The sequence below is a fragment of the Sabethes cyaneus genome, chromosome 2 (genome assembly GCF_943734655.1).
Source record: "Sabethes cyaneus chromosome 2, idSabCyanKW18_F2, whole genome shotgun sequence".
Lineage (NCBI taxonomy): Eukaryota > Metazoa > Arthropoda > Insecta > Diptera > Culicidae > Sabethes > Sabethes cyaneus.
The window spans coordinates 33637624-33659564 of NC_071354.1; the positions used below are offsets into that span (position 1 = coordinate 33637624).

A 21941-nucleotide genomic window follows, 5' to 3' on the forward strand; every position below is an offset into this window, starting at 1 on the left:
ATAAGGTGCAAAAATAGCCTGCCTGGCTGCCAGCAAGTCGGTGAATTGCAGGCCGTCATAAACATTCATATAAAGCCAGACATCCTCATCGTCGTCCTCGTCATTATCGAGCTATCACTGCCCAGCTCGTTCCGTGTGCTACGAGTCTACGACCACCGGCTGTCGTGCTCTATGACAATGAATGTGTAAGAAAAGGTCGTTCCGAGTTAAGGTAAATGGGAACAAACGACAAGTACGATTGTACTGTTCCTCCTTCCCGGAGCGAGCCTAGCCTTGTGTTTTTCAAGTTATGGCTCCAGCCGGAGAAAAGCTAGCGAAACTTTCCGAACCCCCGAGACGGACGAACGGACAAACCGGTTGATTTTAAGAAAACGACTTCCCTCTAAGTCTCGTTCGTTCGCCCGTCCAGTTCCTTTCGACTGGCCCGGAGCAATACGACCCATTCGCCCATTCGCCCGCAGGAGAACGAACCCGGAGAAGAGGGTGGATAATGCCCACTCCTCACAGGATAATAAAAATAATAATAATTTATAACTTAATTAAAAGTTTTCCTCATTATGAGAATTTCTACTTTGTTTTTCATCGCCCCGGCAGGCACCAGGGCGGGCCCGGTTGCGGTGGCAGCATCGAGAAAAGAGCAAAGTAGTGTTTTCTTCCAGCCGCCTGACCAGCCTCGTGCATGCCTGTACGAGGGTACACTACGACGGGTGTGTTCGCTCTCCCAACAACCAACCTGCTGTAATGGGTTTCTTTTGTTTTAATTAAAAACTATGATTGAGGTGGAAAACCATCGGTAATCCTATAATGTCGTGGTTAACGCTTAAGTTATTGACTATTGAATATTTTACGTTTGTGTTAGGTATGAAAGCGGGAATATTGGCATGCCAACGTGCAAATCTCGTTAGGTAAAGTCCTAGCAAAGTAGAATAGCTTAGCGCGCTATTCTGTGAGGGATTGAGTTTGCTTATTGAACTAATCTTTCACGGCTGTAATTTAAATTTGTTACACTGCACCACTGACTGCTGCGGACGTCTCAGTCTCAGTTCAACCGTAATTAACTAGAAGCGACATTATAACTAATCCAATTAGTGAATAACTGTCTAAGTTCGAAATGGTCGCATATATGCTTCTGCTGCTGAAAATGTTCAAGGTTTTAACTTGGCGGTCGAAATGTTTTTGCAAAATCAAATGATTTTGGCAATTTTTGTTGTGATTCATATTTTGTGCTATAGATTAAAAGTTGGAATTGTCTTCTTCAAACGTCTGTCAATGCAAAAAAGGTTTGTTTCAGTGCGTTACAAGGTTGCGAAAAGAACTCAAACTTGCAGTTTGAACAACATGATTTTACAGGAGCTTTCGTCGAATACGTAGGTTTGTCATCCACTTCCCCTATCGTTACAAAATTAGTATCAAACTTAGCGAAAATTCTACAAAATCGAAATTTGCAATAAAAAGATTCTGATTTTTTAGAATTGGAAACGCAAAATTTGTCTTTTATAGATTTGTTCAAAAACAGATTGTACCGTGAAATAACTATTGAAAGATTGCCTGCCTGTACACCTAAAACTCTCTCAAAACTCTCTTTCAAAAGAATTTTTTGACACACAAATACACAAATACACAAATTGTTACCTCCCAATTACTTTTGAAGAAAATTCTATGTCAATATTGAAATCATTTGAACTGGTCCAAGCAAAAATCCTTTTTTGGCACCGCTTTTTCAAGTACACTGAAGTCGCTTTTTACGCGAGTATTTTTACTCGAATTTCGGATTTTACGCGGTTTTTTACGCGAATTTCGGAAATTACGCGGAGTTTTTTTACGCGATTTTCGGAATTTACGCGGTTTTTTACGCGGTTTTGATTTACGCGGTTTTGATTTACGCGGAACGTATCCTTCGCGTAAAAAGCGACTTGAGTGTATTTCATCTATTATTGGTTTCCAAAGCCTTAATCGTTGCTGGTGTATTCTGGTATAAACGAGAAACTTAATAAAACTTTATTAAACGTAGTCTATTTATAGGTGTCAAACCATACAATTTAGATAGCCAACTCGCAAGCAGCAAGTAGCGCCGTCTTGTTGAAACTACACTTCGGACAGCTTCAACACTTGTACTGAATGTGACAATAATGCCCATAATCATTCATTGATAGCGGGCTCCATTGCAGAAACATAGCGGGTAAATTCATTTTTAAAAAATACAGGTATTTCTTGTTTTGCCTGTGGCTTTTCATCACACACCGAACGCGACAATGTTCTTTGTTGACAGATTAAATAAGCAATAAAACGGATTTTCTTCAATTAGTTCTAGACCCACGCCTAAAAAATTTGACGCTGAAGTTGTTATATTTTTTACAGTTTGACGCATAGACCCTTTCGTAAGATCTTTCATTTGGTCGACTAACACAATCCGAATTGTTGAGATCACTGACCTGACGGATCGTCAATTTACGCTTCTCGTCAAAGCCACTGGTGGCTATATGACAGCAATATTCTTCTTAGTATTCTCAGTATGACAACCATGGAATGGAACATATTTGACCGTGAACGAATTTTGATAGTTTACAAACGTTGGTCGGATGTAAACACACTCGGGAGAGTCTCGAAACTCACGGCAATGAGCCGCGGCTGTTCTTGGCCTTAGCTTTGTATAAGGCAAGTTACGAGAGAATATTCTCGCGTCACTAACATAACGTTTTTGCACATAGTCGTCCATATTTATGTGTTTGGTTTTGCATTATCTGATGGTAGTTTAAGGTTACCATCGAATTTTGATCACAAAACTGGACCGATTAGGTGTTCCATGTTTCCCTATACGTTCTCACATCGTCGTCTCTGTGTCAATCTCCAGTACTGAAGCTGGAGTACTCCAAAGAAGTAACCTTGGTCCACTATTATTCACAATATTCTGTAACGACATTTGCTACTTACTTCCATCGGGAGTACGCCTGACTGTATACTGACGACCTGAAGATATACATCATTACTATCCGAAACGTTCAGGATTGCAAGGAACTTCAGTGGATGATTGGTTATTTTCAAGAGAACTGGTAGTAAACTGTGTTATGGCCCTGAATATTTCTCGAGGCCTTAGAACAGATGAAGACTATGTGATCCTTGAAAGCCAGTTTGGAGTCCAGTAAAACTGCGAAGTCTTTCTTGTTTCCTGTTTTACAACAACGTTAAATATAATCAAATGTTACAACTGATCGCTTGCGTGTAAAAGAGATGCAAGAGCACTTGGAAGTCAGCAGTCAGCAAACCTACTCAGCTGCGATTGTAAAAATTGGGAGTCCGCCGTAGTCTTAATTACGGAGAAGAGCTTGAAATCCTTGACGTATGATAATTTCATCCATTTAAGAGTAGCATGAATACCGTTGAGGTACAGCAGAAAATATATATGGACCTTGATGGCTGCCTTGAGGTACGCCAGATGTGACCGAGAAAGGGTATCGTATGATTTAAGCAATTTCAGGATATTGCTGCATAATCAAAGCCACTGAAGTTTCGACACAGCGATTTAGCGATCGGTACATATTGCGTCGACTTGAAGATTGTTTGCTCGGTTTGAAACTTTCCAGAACAAAATTTACAAGCCATGACCTCAGTATGACCTCAGATGCCAACATGCGACCACGCCAGCATGGTGCTAGGAATGGTAACTCTACACAGCAGAAGTGACTTCATTGGAACGATGTTTGCCGAAAAATAGTTCTTGAACATCTTTTATATGCCTACCATTCTAGAAAAATTGAATATCAACGTGTCGTCAATTTTCTTACGCCGAAGAGACCTGCTGAGATCGGAGTTCCAGAGAATAGAATACGGATGCAACGAACCGATAATCTCGATATGTCATGAGTGCAGAACTATCTAAGCACTCAGTCCCACGAAGGAGAATTTAGCCAAGCATCGACGAGCGCTGAATGAAAGGAACGATTCTGAGCAGGAAAAACATCAGAAGGAGAACGGAGATCGTGAAGAGGTAGAACAACTATTCCGAACTAATGAAATGCGCAAATTTTATCAGAAAGTGAACCAATCTCGTAAAGGAAACACGCCAAAGCCTGATATGTGTAGGGATAAAGAGGAAACCCTCTTCACAACTGGGCATCAGAGAATCGACAGGTGATAGCAGATCTTCGATGAGCATCTCATTGGAGATATAATAGAAGCCGGCGCGGCGGAACAGTACTCACAAACGATAAAAGCCTCACGGCTACTGATCTTGACGGACCCCGAAAAGAACTAACTTTCGGAGCAAACCTACAGAAATAGTAAGGAACTACTAGCAACAACACTTCACTGGATTATTTAAAGGAGTTGGGAGGTGGTGAAACTACCAGAGGAGTGGATGTTTTGTCCCTTATACAGAAACGACGATCGGCTCGACTGCTTTAATTTGCTAACTAATAGTTCATAGGATAGTACCAGGTGGGATTTATGGGAGTTCGTGCTGTTACAGATCAGATTTTCATACTCCGAAACTTTCTCCAGAAATGTGGGAAGTTAAAGCGTAAAATCAAATTTTCGTGAATTTCAGGGCAGCATACGATACAGTTGATCGTGAATAGCCATGGCAGATAATGCACGAGAATACTTTTCCGGACAAACTGAGGCGTGGAAAACCAAATATATGGTAGTAAGAGGCTTCAGAGAAAGTAATGTTTGCCTCCCACGGACAGTGACAGAGAACGATGAACTGCCCGCCAGCACCAACTCGTATATCAAAGTACAAAAATTATCGTAAATATCTCTTAATAAACTCGGAAGTTGATTTTCTGTCGCATACAATGACAGTAACTGACAGACATACGATATTCAGCACAGAATCGTGTAGCAGCACGGTGCGAGCCGGGCCTTATCGGATATTATCGTATATAATATCTTATATAGCTGAAACGCGTATATTTATTCCTCTTTACGTATATCGCCTTCAAAATAATATAAATATGCCAGTTTTGCCGCATCAAATACGATTTATTAGCATGTATGTGTGTACGTAATGCTGATTTTTAACTTTTTTATACATAGGGGAGTGTCGTCATGGTTGGGCCACGTTTTGGAAATCGCCCATAACTATCGTTTCAAAAGGAATTTTGCATATCTTAATCCATCGTTGCAAAGGTCTAAGAATAAGGTATATTTCCGGAAAGCTTTGAACTGATTGCTAGAAAAATAAAAAAGTTATAGGCATTTACGTGAACACAAAAAATGTTGTCATAGTTAGGCCATGTTGTACAGGTTGGGCCACCGCAGAAAATCTAAGGCATACGTATTGAAATTCTATATAGACACATGAAAATAATGAATTCCGTGAACAACGGCTCATATAGGTACAAATACTCTATTTTTAATTGCATTTTTGCGAAATTTGGGGTTTTTTTTAAATTCAATATTTCTACAATCGCCTTCTCCGAACTACAATGAAAGAACAACAAAAATCTAGGTTTTTATCGTATAATTTCCCAAGCAGCACGCATTTGGCACTTTTAGTGGCAGCAACTTATTTCTGACTAAAATTAGTCACATATCGGTTGCCACAACTAGTTTGTAACAACTGTGCTACTAGGGTTTGCTTTATTTCATCACATTTTACGTTACTGACATTCTCTAGTAATTATTGCGCTTCTGCGCTTAAAATTATGGAGGTCCAACCATGACTACTCAAATGACCCGACCTTTACAAATAGCGCTAAGGTGAAATACTAACCTTAGCCTTCCTTTTGGAGGGGATTTTTCTATAGTCTACGTGTGCAGCACAACACACTTCATACATTTTCAAAATTTATCTCGACAGTTGCAGTTGCAGTTGCATATCATTTCTTGAAGAAAAGTTCATTGCGCCTGGAAAACTTTTTTTGTAAGATTTAGTCACTGAATTCAGCAGGGGTGTTTTGAATACAAGATTGAAACTCACAATATTGTGAAAAGTTAGCTATCACAGTGAGAAGTTTTTCACTGGTTGTATCATAGATATCGTGAGTTACTAAAACTGTAAAATCGTGATGGCCCGACCATAACAGTGGCCCGAGGATAACGACTATACCCTATAAAAATGCTAACTGGGTGGAAGTATTCGATAAGTTTATATATTTGGGATTTATGGTCACCATCGACAATAATACAAGGAGTCGAGTCTGATTTTCCCTTCGCAAGACGCTTCGAAAAGGAGCATACTCTGTCGCAAAAAGCTGACGATGTACAAAACGCTCAGACCGGTAATCCTCTACGGACGTGAGACTATAACTTTCCTTACGGAAGATACGCGTGCACTTGCCGCATTTGAACAAAAGGTGTTGCGGACCAGTTTTGGCGGAGTACAAAAGGATAGCGGAGAGTGGCGTAGACCCTACCGGCATCAGGAATAAGAGGGACCGGACGTACCAGATTGCTTGACCACGTTAAACCCAGCTTGTGAGTGTCGAGAGCAAGACGCTGAACAAATTGGCAACGAGTAACTCAGGACCGAATATAAATGGAGAAGAATTCTTGATACAGCAAGTGCTACTTGGTTCTATGCTGGTAGAAGTAAGTAAGTAATTATCTAAACTATTTTTAATCCTCAAATTAACCTTCATCGACCACCAAAACACATTAATTCACAAGGTAAATAACATGCTAGGAGAAACACTCTAGCTATATTTTTTTGTATCTATACACCTTTAAAACAGCATATATTGCCTATGTAAGGTTATTGCTGGAATGCTGTAGCATTCTATAGTCACCTTTTTCAATTGCGGATGACGAAAGAATAGAGTCCGTACAAAAACATTTTCTCTTATATGCGCTACATAAATTAAGCTGGTTATTATTTCTTCAGCCATCATACGAAGCACGCTGCATGCATGTTTTTTCCATATGTAGACTCACAACTGCGACCAGTATTGTTGATCTATTGTGATATCGCCTAGGTGTTTACTGTATAACTTGCACTGCATTTCTTTTCGCTGTAATCGCTATTGAGTGAGCGATATGCTTATTGAATTTTTATGCGTGGTTGTATGTATTGGCGTTTAGCTTTCCTTCAAAGCTTGATCTACCTTACCCACTCGTTCCTCGCTGCCAGTACTATCCTATATCATAGCCGTCCCTGGCGAGGACTTATTCGTTTCTCTGACCAGTACAGTTGGGTTCTGGGCCCCCTCATTACCTGTAACTTTTAAACAAAATAAAGATAAAGACAAAGTTTAACGCTCTTGCCCTCCATTTAACGAATCTAGTAACTAACCTGGACTCGGAGGATCAAGTCCCCAGTAGGGCTGTCGGTATTGGCGTAGAAAATACCGGTAGTACCGGTATAATACCGGTATTGACAGATTATTCGGAATCAATAGAAATGTCGATGTTTTTCAGTAAATGTCTCTATTTTCAAACTTTAGTTTCAGAATTGTTCCTTAGCAAAGTGGAATTTAAGCAGATATAATACGCTTAGTGATTTATTTCCCTTGCTAGATTTTATTGCCAGCGCTTCCAACGATTGAAAAAACTTCTGCTTTCATCGAAGTCTGACAAACGGCTCTAAGCCTATCAGGAATTTTCCTTTCATTTCTTCAGACTTATAGTAGGGAAACCCGCTTTTAACTATTTTTAAATGCCCTGGTATTGTGGCTTGTAGCTCTTCACGAATTTTCCTCAGAGCAGAACCCTAGCATAGCGTCATCCTCTTCATCATCGTTCACAGATATCTTCTCTTCTCTATTATCAATCTCACTATTCGCAGAGCTTGGAAATTTTATCTGCTTGTTTGATCAATGTATCACTCGAAATACTTGAAAAATATTCCAAAGTCTTTCCTGGCAGATCCTTTAATGGGTAGAATGCCCAAAAAGCGGAAATATTCCCATATTCTGACTAGGGCTCGGTATCCTCGAAACAAATAAATGAAGCTGACTTTCTCTTACCTTCGCTTTATACATGAAGCGATTTGTTTCACTTGATGAACAGAACGTTTTAAGCAAGCTTCAGCTGAAGTTAGTGACTATTTCAAATGACGACGATTGACAGTCAGGCACGTTTGTCTATGTTGAGTGGGTTAATTATAATATGCGCTAAATTGTAGGAAATGTTATTTAAACTCAATTCAACTGCATTCAAAGTTGCTGGCCTTCTACTGAATATTTGATAGACATTTGATTTGACAAATGAAACTTTAAGATCGGTCGACATGATGAAGTGAAAACCGTTTTATTGAGGCTGATCGAAGCCACTTTTAAAACGAAGCGACGTTGCTTCAGTTGAAACTAAAGCTTCATTACTTCATTGTTGAGTAGGGATTTTTACTTATAAGTGACGTAGCTGAACCCTGATCTTGTTTCCTAAATTCGTTATTTGAGAACTTCGAATAATTTGGTAGCTTTTAAATATCAAGTTGTTCAAAAATAAATTGAAACGCGACGTCTAGTTCTTACAATAAAACTTTTTACGGCAAAGATGCTCTACTGTGACTTCAACGGGTTCAAGAGCTATAATTATTTGACCCACAATTTCACCTTCTTCATTGTTAGTAGTCGCAGAGTCTCGTCTGCATTAACACCAAGTTGTTTTTCTATGAGTTTTACAATCTTCCATCAAACTTAGTTCTTCTTCAAATAAGGAGATTGAAAAAACCAAGGTTAGAAAATACCGAAAATACCGGTTTTTTGCTTTGCCAAAACTGGTATTTCGGTATCCAAAAATTGGTCGGTATTACCGGTTTCGGTACTACCGGTTAGACAGCCCTAGTCCCAAGTCAAAAATAGGATTGCGATGGTTAGCAAAAGGCACGACCAACAATGGCATAATGAAATAAAATATTTCGTGGAATGCGCGGCTCAGTTTCTCCAAGGATGCGCGCAAAGAAATTGAAATTAAACAAAACCGCAATTAACCTGCTTCTTTCGCGAGCCTTATGGCTCGGAGAATGAAATAAAGATATGCCACATTTCCACGTGGCTTGCCAAAAAAGTGCCACGGCGCTAAAGGGTTGCGGCTTGCCAGACCGCTGTATCGCAGCGAGCTGAAGGTAAGCGATGAGCAAGAGAGCCCCTTCATGTTAGGCTAGGTTAAGAACTAATTTTCACAGTAAAATAAACGAGAATTTGACGGACCGTCAACCATTAGGGTTGATAGATAGTAAGAAACTTTAGAGCGTCTTTAGTTAGAAATTTAGGTCGATATAACCTCCTGGGGCGGTGTCCGTAAGGTTATAATAGAATAAATATAAAAATGTAAACAAGTTATCAGTTTTCGTATGGATACTTTTGCAGTAATCGAAATCTATCAATGTCAGAATATTGTCTTTGTTTTAGCTCAGCAACATCTGACAGGAACGACCCTTCACTGGCTGGCTGGTGAAAAGTTTGCGTTCAGAGCCAACAGCAACCATACCCATTAGTGCAACAGTAGTACCGCCTGGAGTTGAGTTGCTCTGGGAATCCTGGACGGATTGCGCTGTAACTTTTCCGTCGTGTCATTCGTTTCGAGGGGAATTATTGTGTCGTTTCAGCAGTACATTCCATGCGTATGTGTACATGTGGGTGTGTGCATGTATTTCGTTCCGTTCAATGCCGTATTTATGTATGTCGGTATTTCAACATTTCTTGCTTTAATCGGATTATTGTTCGGAAACAGAATAGTACACTCTCTGCAGAAACGGCTGCGCTCCATCTAGTGCCGGAATGCTTTCAGCCAACCTCACCCCACAGGGGATGATATGGTAGGTGTGCGGTGTACCGGAGGAATCGTAGTAACACCACCACTTGTCTCAAACCCAGCGGACCGTGCTCTAGCAAGCAAGGAATAGTTTTGATCCTCTTAAGGATCACATCGTAGGTACATATTTTCACTCGATGGACCAATTTTGTAATCCCGGTGAGTGCTTCGTCCGAAGTGACATCGCCCTGTTTGAGACTCAAAATGAGAAATGGAGTGGACGACGATGACAAACAGTTTTCCCGACAAGTAGTTGCGAATAGTTCACCTTCTCAGGAAAATGTTATTTATTCAGTTTGCAGCTAAAATTGCTCAGCGTAGTTGATTCTAATTAAACGCACTTAATGAGTGCGTTTCATATATCTTTCAACATGATTGACAAAGAGCTTTGCCAGTTAATTAATTACCTGTACTAGCTCAGCTATTATGATTCGTCATATGGGTAAACTCTTCAAGTCGCACGTGTCAAACGATTGTCGGCTTCCGTTGTGAGTTTTTTCTGAAAACTTTGACTTCTGTGCGTACCTTTCAATACTCAACCAACCCGACTGGAAAAATTATTTGATTGTCTTTCATTGAGCTTCGGCTCTGCAGAAACCTACGTAATTATGCTGTTTGCCGAGATTAAAAACAACGGTGCCCTACGTAGCAGCACGTTGTTTTGCAGCCAGATGACCAGAAACACGCGCCCCAGCAGCAAGAGCTCGGGATAAGCTCGACCCTAATGAACCCAATTAAAATTTATACCGTAGGAAGCAGCATGACTTACTTCACGTGGCACGTGTCGGTTTGTGACCTGGGAAGGGAAGATTCTTACTGTGAAGGTTATCGTCGGTAACGCTGCTTCCTCACTAATTGGGGCTAAATTGCAAATGATTAAATTGGTAGTGTAGTTTATGACCTTGGGTGCAGGTTTCTGGCGGTAAGTAGTGTAATTCAATTTGAATTGAATTTTTATTCATTTTATTACTGAGAAGAATGATCGAGCCAACAAAAAATCTTTAGGTAGTAAGATACTTCCAGTTTTTACTGAGCTTCAATTTTAGCGCTTCCTATTAATAACAGCAAGCAAATCGCCGAAGTTTAATGCTGTTCAAACAACAGCCTGCCGACGACCTCAATCATAATCCGTAATCGCATTATCATCGGCAACACTACCCACACACCAGAAACTACATATTAGCATCAACAACATTTCGCTGAATTCTAAATTCAGCCCAAATTTACGTACTGCAGCCATTTAAATATTGATCCACACTTCCTTCTACTATCCAGGATACTTTTCGTTCAACACGGCCCGAACCGAACGAACGACCGAGAGAAGCTGGCAAGGTTGGCCTGGCCTGGCCTGGCAATCCGGCGAATCCGAGAACAAAAGATCCATGCCACACTATTTATAACAAGGTACACAATCGATATTGAAATGCCAGCCCAGTCGCCGGGAAAATGGTGCCTCGAACTTTCCCTTTTCCTACCCGTGCTCGTTCGCACCAATCCGGGCCCGGCCCGGTAACCGGTTCATTGATCCAGTTCGATGCTGAACGGGGTGTTCTGTTCTGCTGCAAAAAAAAACGCGGCGGAAAACAGCTTTATCGGAAGCGGCAGACGACCCGGTTTTCGTCTTGTCCTGTCCTATTCGAAGCGGAACCAGGAAACTGGAAAGTAATCTAATAGATAATAACATGTCGGAATTCTGAGCACGACGCCACAGAGGAGTCAGACGGGTTTTTCATTTTTTCTTTGTCTCCTCTCTACTCTACTCTACTCTGCCGAACTCTACAATCACAGAAGGTAGTCTACGCACCAATGGATCCGGTATCGGTTTCGGTAGGAATCCGAATTTTAGGCTTGCTGGTTGCTACAGCATGCGTTCGGACTGAAAAAAAAGTTAGGAAAGAAAAAGCAGATAATCGAATTGTCACTTCAAATCGGACTGCTCTGCTACGGAACCGATATAATCCAGATGGGCTGTCCTGAATTAAATTGAATTAAAAAGTGTCATATATGCTCGTGAGGAAGCGAGCCACCATAATCGGGTGGTTAGCAAGCTTGGCACTGGAAATGGACTGAAAATCCGCAATTATTTGTTATGAAAATTTCCGCCGCCGCCGCGCGACGGGACGAGGTTCATTTTATGATCCGGCGCGCTCTCGGTCGCGTCGCACAATCGCTGGCTGAACATTGTGTGGCATTGAACCGGCAGATGGGGCAGCCAAATTCCATTCACGACTCGTCAAAGCTGTAAACATGGGATAAAATATTGAATCATGCGAAAAGTAAGATAGGCTGCCGATGACGGCCGAAGCGAATGACACAGCTGGTGTGGTGTTATGCCTCCCGGAGAATGGGTGGTTTGTTGGGTGGGTGTCGAAATCAACCAACAAAGTCAACGAAGGAGACAAAAATTTTCTACATTTTTTTTGTTGTTGTTGTTCGGTTATCGGGCCAACCTAGCTCAGCTCAGGAACTGATTGTTATTCTCGGCGTTTGCCGCTCATCGCACCAACCAGCAACCGAATAGAACCGAACCAAGCTAGTCGAATCGAGTCGAGACGATAATGGGGTGAGTTTTGCCTTTTCCTGAATCGACGACCGACAAGCCGGCACTTTCAAGAGCCCAAGAAGTCTATTGACGTCACACATAATCAATTTTCATAACTCATGTGTGGCGCGTGTTGTGGCAGGACCATTTCTGGTTTGGGTTAATAAGGTGGAGTTTTCAAGGAGGGTTTCTTTTGCGATTTGTTATAGACTGTTAAAAGGCATTTGTTTAAGATTTAATATTCTTAGTGCCGATGTTACGGTTTTGTATTAATCATTTGAACTTTTGAGGTGGTGATTAAAATTAGCAGAGTGTTCTTAGAAAACTAGAACGTGCGACGATAGGCTTCATTCGCTTTCGTATTTTCGGTTGTTAAGCCCAAAATTTTATTTTATTCTATTTTATTTGTAAACATCGTTGGACTCCTAGTGGTCTTCATGATATGAATTCATAATCTTCGAGACAGTTGTCTTTGGAAGTTGTTAGTCGTCAAGTTGAAGTCACACTATTCATAGACTTTGTTATGAATCGGATTATATCGTAAAGTAGTATCCGTTGCTCGCGTAGTTTCTTTCGAAAGTCTCCAAATTAAGCAAACGAAACTTTCCTCATACAGCGGTAAAGTTCTTGGAACACCATGTAAGACTGTATACAACTTAGCGTGAGAATTTTGTCTGTACTATTTCGATTCTAGCGATCGAAATTTGTTGATAAGGACACCGAATCACAGATCTCAATTCCAAAACAGGCCTTACAGGTGAATAGTTTTATAATGCGGATCACGGTACTGCTTTACGATTTTTTCCGCCACGTTGTAGGTGAAAGTGATAGGTTGATGTTTACGGCGAAAGAAAATGGCGAAGCATTTTGAGACGCTGACAGCACCAAACCTCGAATTTGTCCACCAGGCGGCGTTGCAGTCCAATGCCGTCGTAGTCCGTTTCAACTAATTCAAACATTTTACCATCGTCAACATAAAAAGACCGATAGCCAGGTGGCAGGAGTGCTCATAATTCATTTGCAAAAAGAGAAAAGAGCAGTGGTCCAATGTTGCTACCCTGTGGTACGCCAGAGATGTTGCAGAACGAATCAGCAAATTCGGACCCGATTTTCACACTCAGTCTACGTAGTGATAGGTACGGGCGAAGCCCCCTGCACAACTGTGCGGAAATTCGCAGCTTCCTTGCAAGAAGGCTACTGTGACCCACAAGATCAAACGCTGCTTTCAGGTTCGTGTACACTATATCAATTTATACTCCTTTATTCGTGTTCTGCACGAGAGGAAATCAGCGAGGTTTGTAGAGATTAAATATTATGGGAAGTACCTATGCTGGTTTATAGAAATATAGTGTTGACAGCTAGCGATCAAATCATCATTCACGATTGTCTCAAACGCTTCAGAATTGGAGAAAAAGCAAAGCAAAGCCTAGGTGCTACATTACGTTATCGAAACTTGACCTTCTATTTTTTTATACGACAAACTTCGCAGCCAGCTGTTAGAGTACAGGACAATTGTAGGGCCAGTTGCTATGATTCTATTTACTCTAACAGCCTCTCCTAGGCGAGATTAAAACATACGACGGCTCACGCTATGTCCGAAGGCACATATTATTTAACTTTGATGCACCTCAGATTTTTCTTAACAGGTTGTTAGTATTGATCAAAACAATGAATTTAAAAAAGGTCTTAAAATATTCTATCTTGCGTTTTTTGAAAAATTCAATTTTTAAGTTTATATAGGGGTCATTTCCTCTCAAGTGATCCTACCCGTTGTAATCGACCACCTCCGATTTCAACCAAATTTGGCATAATTGCTCATTCCAACCTCACATTCAATTTCCCAAAGTTTTGTACGGATTGATCAATCCCCCTTGCAGTGCTGCTTCTCTATTTTTCTGAGATTTTCGAAAAAACTCATTTTTCACTACATGTCACTGCAAGGGGGATTGATCAATCCGTACAAAACTTTGGGAAATTGAATGTGAGGTTGGAATGAGCAATTATGCCAAATTTGGTTGAAATCGGAGGTGGTCGATTGCAACGGGTAAGATCACTTGAGAGGAAATGACCCCTATATAAACTTAAAAATTGAATTTTTCAAAAAACGCAAGATAGAATATTTTAAGACCTTTTTTAAATTCATTGTTTTGATCAATACTAACCACCTGTGAAGAAAAATCTGAGGTGCATCAAAGTTAAATAATATGTGCCTTCGGACATAGCGTGCGGCTGGCTTATTAGGCCAGCATCATACCCCGAGCCAACTGGCGGGCTCTTCAAAACTGGAGCACAACGATGCGCTTATCAACCTTTTTGTAAACAGTGGACACAGGAACACGTTACCAAACTTGAGTGGAGTTCCCCAAGGCAGCACCTTGAGACCCTTTCTGTTCACGTTATTTTTCAACAATGTTGTATCTTTGCTCGATGGTGACTGTAAATTCGTTTACGCTGACGATTTAAAACAATATTCTTTCTGTGGTGAGATGTATCGACGACTGCTATCGTTCGCAAGGATTGCAAAATATTTTCGTCGTTGACTACCACATATAAGGCGTTTAGCTCAACAGAGTCGAAGAGATCTGTGAGCTGGGAGTTCTGATGGATAAGAAGCATTCCTTTGCTAATCATAGCTGAAGCTAACCGACAGTTAGGCTTCACAATGAAAATGAGCAAAGATTTGTACGATCCCTACAACCTCAAAGCTTTACGTTACTTCAACCAAGATCCATCGCACAGCGTTTGGATACAATGAGCCTATGTCAATGATACGTGCTTTCGTTGCGATATTTTCACGCAATAAGACAATTTGTTGGATGAATACAATCAGAGCCGGCGTTTGGGCCAGCAAACCTCTGCGGTCGCACAGAGCCTCGCGCTTTAGGGGGCCTTGCGCTTGATGATGACCAAAAAAAAATGTTAAAAAAAAACTAGCGGACAATCCTTGACGGTATGTACACAATTGGCTGTTCAGAAATATTTGCATGATTTCCATTGTGTTAAAAATTCTTTGAAACCGTTGCCTCGCTGCTTTGGAATGGATCGAATGGGAATGGAATGTGTCAAACGACTCGGCTCAGCTTGTACACCGATTGTTTATGAAGGCTTCGATCAAATGGGCAATTAGCTCATTTGAATCAATGAAATCTGATCATATTCTACCCATGGCTGGCTCCAACACTTCTTAAGTTGAAGAAGAACGGCACTTTGTGCTTTCCTTAATATTGAAGGAGTTTTCGATTACACGCCCTTCGTTCCAATTATTACGGCTCTCTTTCAAAACGAAATTCACCACACTACAATGAGCTAGATTCAAGCAATGCTTTTGAGCAAAGTATTGCATCTTGGTTATGAGACTATTGCTACCTAGCAGGTCCTCTCATAAGGACAGGACAAAAGGGGGAAGACGAGAAGGGGGAAGTAACGCCCACATGTCTGTAACAATTTATCTTTATAGGGTTTTATAGGGATTTCCGTAAAGAAAACAGGTGTGCAGGTGGCCGGGTAGACAAAAGAGGGTGAGCTGACAGGGGAGGAACGTCCGAAAGAGACACAAGCGTTGTATTTTTGCATTATAAGCATATCGGTAACAATAACCGATGTACAAGTGGCTGTGAGACAAAGGCTCCTCGAGTAAGATCGGGCACTCAGCTAGTATATAATAAAATTTATATACACAAGCGGTACAAAAATGATACCAACACAAAAGTAACACGAAATACGAGATATATAAATTAATATAAAAATGAAGCAAAATGACATCAACTACAAAAAGTTGAAACAGCTTACATAATTATTCGAAAATAATATGAAGCATAGCATAGAATGGCATAGTTTGACCGCCCGTGAGTTGCCCGCGATTGATCTAGATCAGCTGAGATTGCACAAAGAACCATCAGAATGATGCTTGGGAGTTGCAGATCATTTTCAGTGTTTATTTTCTGGTGATCTAATTCTGTGTGATGATCAAAAGCAAAGCTGGCCACGCCCATGCTGGTCAATTTGGGAGGGAAAGGAATGTTAGTCCGACACTTGCTGCTACTAGAGACCGAGGAATCCTCTGGATCATCCACAAGTGTCACAGGAGAGGAAGGAGTTGTTGTTAGTAGAAAAGAATTGATTTCGAACCACCGAGGCAGGTGGTGCGATCACTGTCATTCGAGCTCGCGTACGATTTGAGGACGTTTTTGGTTACGTGGCCATTGCGAAACAGGTAGTGGAGATCCGATATAGCAAAAAACTATGAGAAATCAGTTTACCGCACCGGAAGTTATGTGCTATCAACATATTCGATTCGTTCGAAATCGCACGCGGTCAGTTATTAAATACCGATAGACATTTGTTGCAATGCACGATAGCTGTCCTGAGACAAACGGGTTTATTTTGGCAATTAAATCGAAAACATTGACTGCGTGAGATACCTTTTGACATCCTTCGATCAAAGAACTAGCTTAAAAACTCTAACTACTTTATTAGGGAGCTGTATAAAAGCTGTCAAGCTTTTGATATTTGATAATCATATGATAGAAATATCGCGCGATGCTCCTAGGTAACCGATTTTACGATAAAAATGGACGTTTATAAGATTTCAATAAAACTTCCGGTTTGTAAACGCACCATTGCTAATTGTGCTCAAATGAATGCAAAATGGCGTTCTAAAACAACCGCTGTCGGAAAAATGCAACGAGCGAGACACGAAAGCAAACAATGCTAAATTACCATACAAAAAGATTCTCAGGTTGTATGAGACTAACCTGGATATTCGTAAATTTTCGTGTAAAGCCAGTAATTAAGAAAATTAAAATCAAAAATACAACTTTTTTATAAATGAAATATAAATGAAATATAAATACATATTGAACCATGATTTGAAAATTTATATCGAGAAATATTATGCACATGCGAGATTTACGGTGGCTTGAAAACCTCGTGACAAACTTAAATTTATTATACCTGAAATTAAAAATCAGGCACAATGAAGTGTGCCAATACATATAGTCCCTAAGTTGATAAGCATTTCCTCCTATCAACACTAATATGCAGAAATATAGCGCCCTACACGCGTGTAAAAAAAGTTCATACTAAAATGATATAAAAATAAACGCAAAAGTTCTTCAAATCATGATACAGTAATTAGTAATTACTAAAATTACTAATTACTAAACTAAAACTAAAAAGTAATTACTAAAAACTAATTACTAATTACATACAAAATATGCAAAAAATCATACAATGATACTAATATACTACAAAAACATACAAATGTGACACAAAAAGTTCCCATAAATGATACAAAAATATAAATATGATTAAAAATGGGATAGAAAAATGGCAAAAAAACGATAGGTAAAGATACAAACGCAAAACAAATGGCAGGAAAAATAAACAAAAATAAACCAAAATACATAAAATGAAACAAATTTTACAAAGTCGAAGCAAAAAATACAAATCTGATAGAAAAATGAAACGAAACTAATAGAAATACATAAAGAAATGACAAAAAAGTGGAAGGTTGTTTTTAAGACTCAACCGCCTACGTTACGTAGGACTACGTAAAGTTCATGCAATAAAATGCTGGTGCAGATCACAAAAAGCTTGCGGTACTTTTAACCGGTTGTGATTCCTCAATAATCTTCAGGCCAATAAACAAATTTTTGATAATTGCCTAGCTTATAATAAGTACTAGTGACTTACAAATAAATTATCTTGTTGGGTTTTATACTCCTAAGAAACTGCTTTTGCTTTATTTGCGGGAAAGGGTTTCTGGTTGATTTAATAAGGAATGATCCTGGTTAAAAAACTATTTTGCTAAGCGACGAAATGAAATAATTTGAATTCTCGTATTGTCCATGAAAAGACTGACTGATGAATCATAGAGCTTATTCTAAAACATAAATTCAGAGTAAGTGTACTTGGTAACAACCTTGGAAGCTTCAGAGACTGTCAACTTACCCAATGCATTAGATGACAGCAAACTAATAAAGATCTAAAGCCCGCGAGAGGTAATCGTGAAGCACTTCTGGTAGTGAACCATACCGGAAAACCTAGCGGCAGTGCATTTGCAGATATCATTGATTAAGCAGTTTATGCTGCTGATTGCCTATTGAAAAACACTGCTCTGGCTGTCCTTATGACGTGACTTATTCATTTGCCTTGCCCTTCTTGGTCAATTTGTCACTAACTGCTGGTGCCATTCTAACGATGCGCCGGTGCAATTTACGTAAAACATGATGCATAAAAATAGATTATGTGATCAAGTAGTCTTGGCTTCATTCAAAAAAATTTTCAATGTTCCTCTTTTTTTCTAATTTCTTCAACTACGTGGCTAAAGGGTGTTTCCTGTAGCAACTTAGCAACGAAAACTAATAATGAAATAATGTGCTGAAAACTCCAATGAATTTATAAAAATTGTTGAACTTTACGTGTAAATTCCAGGAGTTGCAAAATTCAATCTTTTGATGAAAACTATACGAAAGGCACATCTTTTGTTGTTCGAATGATATACAAACCATAAAAATATATTCAGAATTGGCTGAGTTACAAGCGTTCAAAATCTATCACTTTTTCGTGTCACGATTATCTTTGCTTTCGTAGCATGCCACCCTCTTAAAGTAAGAAGTAGTCCTACGTCAAAAATTGATAAAAACGATTATCATGGAATTCGGATAAAAATAACATATTATTTTTTACTTATAACTTTTACTACTTACTGATCACTTTTTACTTTTACTTTTTTACTTTCTGATTTTTAAATTTTTCTTTTTACTTTTTATATTTAATTTTTACTTGTTGCTTTTTACTTTTGAGGTTTTGCTTCTCATCGACCGAATTTCGATTTTCGGTTTTCTTCGGCCTTAGGCTTTCTGTTTTTTTACTTCGCTACTTGGGCATTGCATTTTTTTTAAATTTTTAATTTGTCAACAATTGATATGAATTTGGTAGAAATAAATCTAATTATAGTTTTAACAGACAGTACTCGTACAAAGTTGAGTGAAACTTAAGCCAGATTAAAAGACAAAATTAAATTAATAAACGAAACAAACTTAATTTAGATAAAATTGCAACAAGAGTCAATAAAATATTGTGCAAAAAGTAAAACGAAAATTGCGGCAAAATTTTAGCATGAAAATCTTGTACTAAATTTAGATAAACTTCATAATTTGAATTTGGTCAAATTTTTCGTGAATATAATCGACAAAGTAATACAAGATTAAATCCAAACTAATTTTACTAAGAATGAAGAAGTTTAAAGAATATTTTATCATTGGTACACTTCATGCTGAAATAAAATCAAATTTTGTTTTATTTAAGTTGATTTCGTACTCCATGCACCCCGTTAAGCTTTACAATGAAAATATCTCTTGTTGTGGCGGTAAAGATTAACTCAATTATCTGGATTCCAGTGAATCCCAAGCAACCAAAGGATTCTCATGAAAATGTTAAATCAACAAAGCAACAAAAAGCACGTTGTTTTGCTCCAGCCAAAAGACAACAGAACTGAAAAATATTAATAATAATTTTTCCAAACTCTCATAGCTGGACCAAGCGTACAACAAGTCTTGGCTGTCAGGATGTTTTCTTTCCTTCAACGAGAAAAAATCCCCAGGCAGTCACGTTCTCCGTTTCTCTCTTCCTCAACTGAGTGGATTGCACCGAAGGGGAAAATTAAACGAGAATCAAGACAAGAGCATACCTTCAATTTTTCACTGGAAAAACAAGAGGAAATGCTGCCACTTGTGAAAAAAAACAACAAAGATAACAGAGCACTTTCCCTCGCGATTGAGCGATCCTTCAGCCAAAATCAAACGAAACGACAGCACGCGCGGTTTTCGAAAAATTCGTGAAGAAAGGAATCGCCAACTCCTCGTTAACCTGCGGAGATAAATGATGTATGTTTATATTTTTGTCATGCCTAGCACGCGTGCGAGCGCTGCGCTGCTGCTCGTTTGCTGTGAAATCCTAATTGAAGACTCGCTCCGCCGCGCCGGCACAGTACTCATTCCCTGCCAGGCCCATCAAGCAGGGGGGCTGCGAAATGACAACTACGTCGCATCATGCCGGGAAAAGGTTTTGCGCCCCGTAAAAAATGATGGGTTCGCTCATTTGCGATTTTCTCGCTGATTTGCTGTTGCTTGGAACGCACACACACCCACACCGTCAGCCTTCTAGACTGTTCAGGCTCTGCCTGAGCTGGTGCACCAACAATAGAGAGCCCCAAGACCGAAACACGGTGAAGCCCGCCGGAACGGAATGAAGGCGTGAAAAAATGCTGCGTGACGAAAACAGATCGTGTTGCTGGGTGAGGGTCGAAGATTAGGCCCATGATAAATCCGGTGCTATTTTCGGCTGTTCTTTCGACTGCTGGGAGGTAGACAAATTAGATCTGATTTGTTTCCTGATGGCGGGCTCGAGCAGCGCGCTGGCTTTGGCTGGGGCAGATTACGTTCTTTTTTTTCGTCTTCGTCATTTTCATCCCCAGCCCAGTGAGTTTCCTTCCTAATGGTCGAACCAGAGCGTTAGCGTGTCGATTTCGCTCGAAGAATCAAGCCCAGTGAAGAGTGAGTGATGGATGTTGTACGAGTTTATTGAGCCCGGTGAATAAAGATTGAGTAAAATATAACGATTATGGCTGGTAAATAGAAATTTTGGCAGAAAACCTCTTTCAGCCCGGCAGCAAACAATGATTACAATCTCCGTATACTATTTGTTTAAGCTCTATGATTTTCCAATTTTTTTTTGAATGATTTATCACTGCAGACCAATCGCAATCAGTGTACCAAAACCGAGCCGGAACATTTTCACTGAATCGTAAATCAGGTCAATCAAACCGATTCGCAGGCAGGCAAGGTAGTGCCCAAAATGTACCTACTTTCATTTGCAAAGGATCCGGGACAACATCGAAATTGCGTTACATAACATTTACAACTTCCCAGAAGTACCGTCCAATCAATGAGAAAAGTAGAATCCTATCTTGTGCGCTATCGGCCGCTTCCTCCCAGACTTTCCGCACTTTCGGAGTCGTACAAATTCAGCACAGCAAACGAACGAAACGGAACGAACGAACGAACGGCATCATCAAACTGAACTTTCTCCCGTATCCTTTCGGGGTGGGTGGTATGCAGTGATAAGGAGAAGGTGCTTCAGGCTGCTTCCTCTGTTTCGTATCGACCGGAGATGTTGTATTGCCCGTTGCCTCGGGGAAGGGGATCGTGGTTGCTGGAGTCACGCGGGTAGTTTCATGAAACCATGTCGAAAATGCAGAACAGCAGAGGTTTGTATCGTTGTTTGGGTTGTTTTCGAACTGGGCTGCTTCTTCCCGGCAACAAGAGCACAACAACAGCACAACAGTCGGCACTGGCAGTCGTCTTTGTCATCAAGCAACGTGGGCAGCAGCTGCTGCTGTGGTTTTCCAATGAAGCACACCGACTGACTGTCCTGTTTGTTGTAGCATTTCGAATTGAAAACAGATCGGCCGTATCCACGCGGCCCGGCCCGTTGCGTTGTTGGTTGGGCAGTCAGGCAGCCAGGCAGCAGGAGGAAGTTCTGCAATTTACAACTTTTTAATCTGAGCCGTTCCGCCCTGCTGTGTGGAGGCAATCCTTCTGTTCGTGTCTCTTCAGAAACATGGGAGCTTTTCGGTTAAAGTGAACACATTTTAATTTACATTCTAAGTTGAGGGGAAATGCGTACCACCGGATTTTCAGTT

At 40.1% G+C, this 21941-nt stretch overlaps 1 protein-coding gene across 1 annotated transcript in view; it reads right to left on the bottom strand.

The window, feature by feature from the left end:
* Positions 1–21941, bottom strand: part of LOC128735253 (protein O-mannosyl-transferase Tmtc3-like) — a 450482-nt gene that overhangs the window by 351086 nt on the left and 77455 nt on the right. The window lies entirely within an intron of this gene.